The sequence below is a fragment of the Nicotiana sylvestris genome, chromosome 8, assembly GCF_000393655.2.
Source record: "Nicotiana sylvestris chromosome 8, ASM39365v2, whole genome shotgun sequence".
Taxonomy (NCBI): domain Eukaryota; kingdom Viridiplantae; phylum Streptophyta; class Magnoliopsida; order Solanales; family Solanaceae; genus Nicotiana; species Nicotiana sylvestris.
Genome location: NC_091064.1, coordinates 178,007,029 through 178,017,555, shown reverse-complemented (window position 1 = coordinate 178,017,555; position 10,527 = coordinate 178,007,029). Strand labels below are relative to the sequence as shown.

Below are 10,527 nucleotides of genomic sequence, written 5' to 3'. Positions count from 1 at the left end.
GATTAAAGCTCTCATTGTTATAAAAAAACTATTGGAATTAATTATTCACAACCATTTGAAACTAGATTTAACCATAATTACTAAAGCTTATTAGAAAGTTTATTAAACTTAAACGTTGACTCATCTTGCTCAAACTCGCACCTAATGGATTAATGTTCTTAGCCTTGCTACGTTGAATCACACATTAAAAGCATCAAGCCTGCTGATTCTACGAAATTATTGGCCTATTATATTTGCCTAGTATTTGCGGATCTTCGTTACTAACAAGATTCAAAGATAAAAAAAAAACTCAAATTGCTTCTATTCCAATATTTGCAAATTCAAATCTAGATTTTACTAACCTTCCCCCCTCCCCCCCCCCCAAATTAAATCGATTTCCCATATTGACTATTTACCAATTTGATTTGAATGCGATTTCAAACTAAAAAATTTAGCAAAGCCGAAACTAATACTTATGGTGTTCATATCGACACTCATCCAATAGCTCCGCAATATAACGCTTCACATCATACATACTTCTACCATTCATATAACATGAAACACATAATGAATATCTAACTAAAAATACGAATATTCTATAATTAGAAGCATAAATCTTCTGGCCATTACATTTCAGCTTCAATGCATATGTCAAAATGATTCAGAGTAGTGTACCTGGTATTTGAATACAAGGAAAGGAAGAATAGGATCAGCAGCAGTAAGAACAACGCAGCAACAACAAACAACCAGTAGCAGTAATGCAATAGCCCAGAAACAGAGTTTGAAAACCGGTGGAGCGGCGACCCAAAAACCAACCAGACTTAGGAAAAACCAAGCGAAGACCCAGAAATCCCAATAACTCTCATAGACAGGACAGAATGAACCCCAAAAAAAAACAGAAGAGGCAATGGGATAATTCTGATTTTTTTTTTCTTTAAGACTCGAAGTAGAACACTCTCAAACTATTGACCCTCTATGACTTCTGAAAATCAGTTCTTTTCTCTCAATCCTCAACTCTCAAGATTAAAAGTCTGTTTTTATCTCCTCTTTAGTTCTCAAATTTCTCTCTCCAAATTCAGTCCCTCTCAAGTGTCAAATGAGTCCTCTTTTATACCCAAAGCAAGACTCCTCCTTTTCTTTTTACCTATTTCCTTTTTACTTTTTAAACTATTATTACTACCCCTTTTTGCCTCTTTTACTTTTCAGCCCAATATTCTTCTACTATGTATACCTTTTAACTTTTATTATTACCTATACTATTTCTAATTTTTAATTAAGTAAAAGCAGTCAACACGGACCCCACGGTTCCCCCCTTTTTCAGTGGTCAAAGAAGACCTCGTTATTAACCCCCCCCTCTCCTTTTTACTTTACATCATTATGTCTTATTCCCCACTACCACTTAAATAAATATATTAGATTCCCACTACCATATGTTTTGTTCCCCACTATAATATTTTACTATTATTAGAGCTTAGTGGACGGAGCACTTAAATTAAATAAATCTACAATTGGTTAATTCCCGTATTACCCCTAAAACTATTGTTACTGCCCTGATTCAAAAAATCTGTTCAAACTTCAAAATTATCTAAGAACTAACATCAGATTACCATCTATAACCAATTCACCTAATCAATTAACCAAAATATAGCAGCTATAACTAATTCTTAATCAAATTCAATCAACAAATTCAAACTAAATGATGAACAACAAAGAAATAACTGGAATTATTTTGATTGTACAATATTTTTAAACAACAAACCTACTTTCTGATTCAACAACAATAACAAACAAGTATATTCAAATCACTGAGTTCAAATTCAAATTAAACTTAAACGGAATAAATAAACAGATTTAAATCACTAAACTCAATAATCAATTGAACCTTAAACTAAATCTAACAATATTACAACCAAGATGAAGGATTCAAGTTATCAAACTAACACACTTCTATATTAAAACAAAATTCTTTTAAATGAATAAAAACAAACTGAAGAAATAATCAAGAAACGATAAACCACGAACAAGAAAGAAACAAACATACACTGATTTCGGATCCGAGAATATCAAGCAAAATACGGACAGAAATGAAACTTAAACCAACTAACCGGAAACGAACAACGACGAACTCGAACGGCAATGGAAAAACTCAAACCAAGACTGCCAAACCTAACGGATCTCGACTCAACAGGAACGTTAAACTTGAAAGTCAGTCGACAAACTCAAACGAACTCTCCTCGAGCTTTAAACGAACTCCATTGATGAAACAAACTTTCGTCGCCATTTTCCGGTGGTGATGGAATTCAGTCGACGAAGAAAAAGAAAGGGACAGTAGCAACGCTACTTGTCAATGAACTGGTGGAGCTGGCCGGAGCTCGACGAAGACGAAGGAAGGTGAAGCAACCATGAAAGCTCGACGAGGGCAGCAGCAATGGTTGACGCAGCAGCGATGGTTGCTCGTCAATGGCGTACGGGGAGGGTCGTTGGTGGTTGAAGCTGGGGTGGTGACGACGAGAGGGCAGCCATGGTCAAAGTTGGACGAAGCAGCAGCAACAACAACCATGGCGACTGTGTGTGTGTGTGTGTGTGTGTGTGTTCGTCGCTGCTGTTATAGCAGCTGGTGGAGACGGGCAGCGACACTGGTTTTTCCGGCGTGGCTGGGGGTCGTTTGGACGTGAGGTTGAGGAATAAGAAACAGCAGCAGCGATGGGAAGATGAAGACAGCAAGGGTGGTCATTTGGGACGTGAGGGTGAGGAAGAAGAAAGGGGCAGCCATGGTCGAAGCTGGACGAAGCAGGAGCAGCCATGGGAGGGGAGCTTGGGGTGCTAGGGCTTGGAGAGGATGAAGAAGAGGGGGGACGGGTGGTTTTTTAGGTTTAGGGTTTTGTTTTGTGAAATGAAAGATAGGGAGATAGGGGTGTTGGGTCTTTGGGGTTATGGACTGGGTCGACCCGGGTCGAAATGGACCGGGTCGTAGGGGAAGGTTGGGTATCTTTGGGCCTGTGGTTTAAAATTGAAGAAAAGGCCCAATCTGGTCTTCTTCTATTTTTGTTCTTTTTATTTATTCAATTTCCTAATTAACAAAGCTAAAAATGCTAAGGTTAAATTATAAAACTCAAAATTATCTAAAAAAAATTAATTAACTCCTAACAACAATTATCGCACATTTAAATAGCAATTAATGATAAAATCACACAAATTGGACGTTAAATGCTAAAAATGCAACGTACGTTATTTTTTATGATTTTTTATTTTGTAAAACAAACTTAATTAAATATTAAATGCAAACGCGACATATTTTTATATTTTTATTAATTTAAACAAATAAACATGCACAGACAAAAATACAAATAATTATCCAAAAATGCCACGAAAAATTCAAAAATTGCACACAAAGGAAAATTGTTTTATTTGAATTTTTTGGGAGTAATTCTCATATAGGGAAAAAATCACGTGTTCACAGTAGTGCTGAGTGGTTGGTGATGATCCTAAAAATATGTTAAAGAGATAGCACATTAGTATTTGTGGAATTCGATTGTGTTCGATTGTTATAGTTGAATACAAATCTTTGTTTTAAAGAAATTGAGGCTCGTGTTTACTCGAATTGGTTATAGTTGAACATGATTTTGTCACAGTATGAAAATTGGGTTACTATTCATCAACTGAACTACGTCAAATTAGATTAAAGGGACTCGGGTGTGAATTGCATGTGACCCCGCCATGACTTTGAATAATAATAGAATGAAGCGTGTTGTTGAAATCCAGGGGTGCATTTCATGTGACCCGGTTCTAATTTCCAACAAGGTTAAATAGAGCGTGTCGTGAACCACGGGTGCATTTCATGTGGTGTGGCTTGCGATATGTTTTAAATGACCTTGAATTAATTCTTTAAATAAGTAAAAGCGGTTTTCCAAAAGTTAAAATTAACACATAGGTTCAAAATTTTCTAAAATCAGATAATTAAGCCGATGATAACAGTTGAGCTACCGTGTTAGAACCACGGAACTTGGGAATGCCTAATACCTTCTCCCGGGTTAACAGAATTCCTTACCCGGATTTTTGGTTCGCGGACTGTTAAACAGAGTCATATTTTCCTCGACTCGGGATTCAACCGGCGACTTGGGACACCCTAAATCTCCCAAGTGGCGACTCTGAATCTTTTAAATAAATCTCATTTTGATTGTCCTTTAATTGGAAAAACTCCTTTATACTCCCTTACGTGGTGTAGATAAAAAAGGAGGTGTGATAGATACACACGACTCACAATTACAATATAGCCTACATGTGAGAACTTCCCTGACTCTAAGTCCATATGGCACATGACTCAACACACCTGATCCCAATTCCGCCATCTGAATGCATACCGCACCTCGAATACCTAATCATTCCACGAAAGATACTCTAAAATTCCCCTGTGTCACCATGCAAACTCGAATATCAGCAATCGATCTAACAAGAATGCGCCGCAATTCCACCGAAGTAACATCAACTTAATTACATTGTCTTTTCTGAAACATATACCCTCGTCAAATCACTCCCATTTAGCAATACCATATCCTTAATCACCTGGAGATCATCCCCCTAATCATCTGAAGTTCATTTCTCTAATCATCTGAAACTGCTCGTGCTGCCTAAGAATTTTATGACTTTCCGTTCAAAACTGAATTGTAACCTTACAGACGCAAATCTCAATACTCCACAACATACCGCATATACCATACCATCCTAGGATAACATGAGAACTTCATCTCCCTTCTGAGCCACAAACATCTACGTACTCAACTAGTCAAGAACATTCCATTGATCCCATCTAGAAGAAAATCACTATGCATCCCATGCTCCTCATGCCCATAGAAAATATACATCTCCAATCGAAGTAGAAACCATCAAGAACACTCTGAGTCCCCCTTGCACAAGCCAGACCTGCCAGGACTGAATCATTCTAACTCGACCAAGCTACGCAAGCCATCAAAACCTAAGAGCATTGCATTCAGGAGCTGCTCAAGGATCACTGCATTCAGGAGCTGCTCGAGGAGCCATTTTATGTTTTTGAGTCAATTGTTTTTGTTTTATTTTTCTAATCATGTATAGTAGTATTTAGTCTTTTATGTGATGTTAGAGTTTGTATTGTCTAGTTAAGTTTGTATAGTCTTTTGTTACTGTATTTCTTATTTTGCATTTGGAAATGTGTTACAAGTAAAAATCCAAAAAAAGATATGTTGCATTTTATATTTCATTATAAATTTTCTTTAGAATACTAATTCTAGAAATGATTTTTTTTCTTTTAGTACTTCTTTAAAAGCTTTCTTTAAGGTGTTAATTCCAAAATCCAAAAAGATTTTCTTTTGAGGTGTTTCTTCGGGAAAGTAGTGAAAAATGAAAAAAAAAACTTTTATTTTCATTAGAACTTTAGGATATTGTACATAAAAAAATAATACTTTATTTTTTGTTGTCATTGGAATTTTTCCTTTAGGCAATCAAAATTGAAATCCAAAAACATTCTGTTTTATTTTTTCATTGCTTGCTTCGAAATCTTGCGTCAAGATATCAAATGAGGATTCAAAATGTCTTTCTGTGGTTTATTCCTTAGATTTCCTTCAAAAAATGGAAACGTTAGTTTGTTTACTTTATTCCCGATCTTCCAGAACTACGCAAAGATCTGATTCATGCAGCGTCATGATACGTAGGCAACCTACATAGGGTTCGATCGAATCATTTTTTTACTATTAAAAGAAAATAAAAAAAAGGGAAAAGGAAAGAAAAAAAAGAAAAAAAAAAGGGAAAACGAAAAAAAAGTTGAAATTGTGGGATGTGAGATATGAGAGAAAGAAAAGAGTGACGAAAAAAAAATGAAGGAAAATGGGCAAGCCAGCAAGTACCAGAAAAACAAAGAGAAGAGAGGTTGAAATGAACAAATTGGGATGATGTCAAGTGACCTTGTGACCCTCGAAGTCATTCTTGGACCGTAAATTATTGCTAGGTGCATGGCACGAAATGTGATATTTTTAGCTGTTAAATGCTCTAACGCTAAAATGATGACTTCATTTTGTTCCTTTTGTTCTCCTCATTGTAGCAGAAGGGTGGTTGGTTTGTGGTTCTTAAGACAACTCATCCATTCAACACAAGGCCAAAGGGCAAGGTAGCCATGACTAGCAAAAACTTGGGCACGAGAGTTGTTGACCCGTCAAGGGAGTTTGTGGAGTCAGAGTCTGAATTGAAAGTGGAGTTCCAAAGGGTGAAACAACAGATGGCAGAAATGTATCAGTCTTGGATCAGGGGGCATTCTCCGCCTTCATTCCCCACTAACTACACCGAAAACTCTGCAACTATCCCACCACTATCCCAAATCCAGATTCCCACTGTTGCTGATATCACCCCACAACCTTTTCACACTCTACCCGCCAAAACCACCTCGTATCCCGCTCCTTTGGCCACTCATGCTCTTGTAGCTCCTCCCTCAGCTACTTTTCCTCGATCCTCTAACGAGGTTGTGTTCAAAGTCCCTGATGCCCAACACTATGCACCAGAACCAACTTTCACAGTCTCAGATTCATACTCTCCTGCTCCTCATTTTGAGCCTCCCGGCGAAACTGAAAAGCTTGCTAAGATAGTGGAGCAAGATGAGATGTCTAGGAAGGTGAAAATCTTAGAGCAGTCTTTAAGAAACATGCAAGGGATAGGGAGCTAGATGAGCGTGTCTTACAAAGACTTGTGTTTGTTTCCTGATGTCCAACTGCCTGCTGGGTTTAAGATGCCAAAATTTGATTTGTATGACGGGCACAGAGATCTCGTGGTCCACTTGAGAGGTTACTGCAGTAAGATGAGAGGCGTCGGTGGGAAATACAAATTATTGATGGCATATTTTAGTCAGAGTCTGAGTGGAGCAACTCTGGAGTGGTACACCCGCCAAGATGCTAGCAGGTGGTACACGTGGGATGATATGGCTCAAGCCTTTGACAGGCACTTTCAGTACAATATAGAAATTGTCCCAGATCGCATGTCCCTCGCAAAGATAGAAAAAAGGCCTAATGAAAGCTTTAGGAAATACGGGCTCAGATGGAGAGAGCAAGCTGCCAGAGTCCATCCTCCCATGTAAGAAAAAGAGATGGTCGAGTACTTTCTTCAAGCTCAAGAACCAACTTACTTTGGGCATTTGATCACGACTGTGGGTAGACCTTTTAATGATGTGGTAAAAATGGGAGAAATGGTAGAAAATGGGCTGAAGTCGAGCAAGATCGTGAGCTATTCTACTTTAAAAGCCACAACACAAGCAATTCAGAATGACACAGGAAGTTTGTTGGGTCAGAAGGAACACGGTGATGTTGCCATGGTTGTTTCAGAGTCACAACATGGACCAAAGGGCCCGCCTCCCCAATATACCCAGCCTCAACTCCAACCCCAAACCTGTCCCCGAGCTCCACATAATCCACCTCAGTATTATCCTCCGAACAATGTCCGGTCATATGTCCAACCACCAGGTCACTCCCTATGGCGAGCGCCAGCACCGCATAATGCATTCTTGCCTTCACAACATTTTAGAGCACCCAACAACCCTAGAAAACAGGGGCAGGGAAGGGAACAAAGGCAAAGAAATAGTTTCATGCCAATTGGGGAGTCCTACACAAGCTTGTTTGAAAAGTTAAAGCATTCTGGCCTGATTGAGCCGCTTCTCGGCTATACTCTAGACCCATATGCAAAAGGCTTTGATCCTACTGTAAGATGCATGTACCACTCTAATGTCCAAGGGCATAGTATTGAAGATTGTCGTTCTTTGAAAAGGGAAATAGAAAGAATGATTCAAGAAGGGGTAATTGTGATCAATGACAGTGACAGGGAGCATGTGAATCCTCTTGGGAACTTGCGGACTGAAGTTAATGATATTGAAGTTGTTAATGGTTTTGGCAATATTGATGTGGAACCCAGTGGCTAAGATGTCGTGCTTGGTAATTGGAAAGACGCTTCATCTCTTGGCTAGCTGGAGAGGAGTCTTGGTGGTTTATTTTGTTGTCATTTCTGCTGTTCGGGTTATTTTCAGGGTTGTAATCCAGATATTGTCTTGTGATTCAAACCCTTCTATCCTTTTATTTTGCCTAGTTTATTTTTCGTAGTAACTCGTTTAGTGTTGTCTAGGTTTGTTCCAGGGTTGTAACCCAGTTTATTTTGATTGTTTTGTTGTTTAAACCCTTTCACCATCTGTCTAATGCAATTTCCTGTTTTCTGTTATTCTTAGTCATTTTTGTTTAGTTCTCTTTTCCTTTTATAGTCTTTTTCCTATTGACTCTAGTGACATGACATGCACTCGTAATTCTCAGCTTGGTTTTAAAAGTCAGTTTAGTCATGAAGCAATGAAACAACGTTGAAGATGTAGGGACATTGGAGGGAAATAAGTGAAGACATTTTGAGATCACTTCAAGCCCGAATTGTGTGAAACTGTGCAGGTGGAACATAAAAATACACTATTGAAATGCATCATGTTGCATCGGGTGATGATAATGGCAAGTTTGCCCCAAATTTGTAGGGGGGTCGTTCGTGGTAATGAGAGTGAGGGTGTTGTCCAATGGGGCTTGGTAATTAACAGATGTAAAAGGCGAATGTGTGGATATGGTTATCAAGTCTAGTACAATCAAAAGATCTTACAAATGTTCTCCTTGGTATGTTTAATTGTGTAGTTTGCACTTGGCATGTTTTGGAGATTGGAATGACAAAGGTATTTTGTTCTGCTATCTAAACATTTTATCCTTCGTTACCCCTTTGAGCCTCATTTATTTTCTTTCATACCCCTTTTTCCGGAATCAGTAGCAAAGATCAGAAGCACAAGCGTGAAAGATAAGTAAAGGAAAAGGAAAAGAAAAGAACGAAAAGGGAGAGAAGAAAAATGAAGTTGAAAAAAAAAGAGAAAAGAAAAAAAAAGAGGAAAAAGAAGAAAGAAAAAAAACAATAAAAAGAGAAAAAGAGTAAAGAAAAGGAAAGAAAAGAAAAAGAGGAAAAAGAGGAAAAGAAGAAAAAAGGAGAGAGAAAAGTACAAAAACGAAGCAATTCCTATGTCATGAACTATGTTCGACCTGATTCCTTTTAAGGATACGTAGGTAGCCTCACGGTTCGGTCTCATCAAAATAAAAATCCAAAAGTCCCCAAGCAAGAAACTAGGGCAGAAGTTGTGGTTGTTGCAAGAAATCTGATTCCAAAAGTTGTAATTCTGAATCCACTTGAATTGTTTTGAGCCTTTGATAACCTTTCTTGCTAACCCTATCCAAAAACATACATTACGGTCCAAAGAAAGACCTTCCGATCGGTCTTCGAGAAATGCCAGGTCAAGCAATGAGAGGTAATGCATATTAGGGGCAACACTTTGGTCCAAGTAGGGAAATGTTAAAAATGAGAGAGTCTTATTGGTGAAAACCTTCACAGGCACCGTAAGGCGACGGTAAGTTGAGAGAAAGAACAAATGAGAGAGGCTTGATGGTGAAAACTCTCTGGGCACTACAAGTCGAATAAGGATTGTGAGTCAGATTGGATAATTGGAGCATTGAAGCCCAGTTTCACGGTTTAGGGGGTATAACAGGAGTTGGACATCAGACTTGCTCAACAGAATAGGCCACAAGTGCATGTCATGGTCATTATAGTTGGTATCCACATCTGATAGGTTTCTACTTTGTAGTTTTCTTGTTAGGAATCACTTATTTCCTTTGTTCTTTACTTTGTTTCTTTTGTCTTGTTTATTTCCTTTTCCTGAGTCTGTTTGGTCAAAATAAGTGAGAAATGGCTTCAAAATTTGCCACCAGCTTTCCAATTGTACAAACCGAGATCTGGCTAGCACGTCATAGTGTCATAAGTCAGGAAAGAACAACAAGCGCACTGAGTTGGTAACGATTAACATACTTTGGGGTCCATGAGAAATACAAAGGTTTGGTATATTTCAATTCGTGAATAGTGCAACAGATAGAGGATGTTGTGTGAACGGGTCAAAGGTATTATCTATGATGAGATCAACAAAGAAAGTGGTTAACCAGTGACAAGCGAGGTCTTCTAAGCAGAAATCAAAGTTATCGTGACAAGTGAGGGAACAATAGACTTCAAGACCAAGGCCAGTGATTTAAGTCAGGAAAAAAATAGCATGTGCACTAAGTGGATGGCAATTAACGTGGTTTGGGATTCATGTGAAACACAAAGGTTTGGTAGACGTCAGTTCATGAGCAATGCAATAGATAGGGGGTATTGGGTCTGAACGGAGAAGAGGTATTTTCTATGATAAGGGTGACAGAGAAATTGGTTAGTCAATAAGCGAGCAATGTCTTTCAAGGTGAAATCAAAGTTATCATGGCAAGTGAAGGAGCAGTCGCCGCAAAGCCAAGGCCACAAACCAACCACCATGTTTAAACTCACAAGTTTTCTTTGTCTGAAATAGGGACGGAAGCTATGTTCATATCAAAGCTTGGAAGGTTGAAATTTTCAGGTGTAATGCCCCAATTCTGCTTACGCAAAGGCTATTGAAAAGATCACACATCACCCCTAGGAGATGCACTTCCTAGTCTGGGTCTTTCAGGTTATATT

At 38.5% G+C, this 10,527-nt stretch overlaps 1 long non-coding RNA gene across 2 annotated transcripts in view; it reads right to left on the bottom strand.

Moving 5' to 3' along the window:
* Positions 1-429: 429 nt before the first annotated feature.
* LOC138874557 (uncharacterized) overlaps positions 430-10,527 on the bottom strand; it is a 31,795-nt gene continuing 21,697 nt past the window's right edge. For both annotated transcript variants that reach the window (XR_011401565.1, XR_011401566.1), the window contains one exon: positions 430-654. This is a non-coding gene — a long non-coding RNA (uncharacterized lncRNA). The remainder of the gene's footprint in view (positions 655-10,527) is intronic.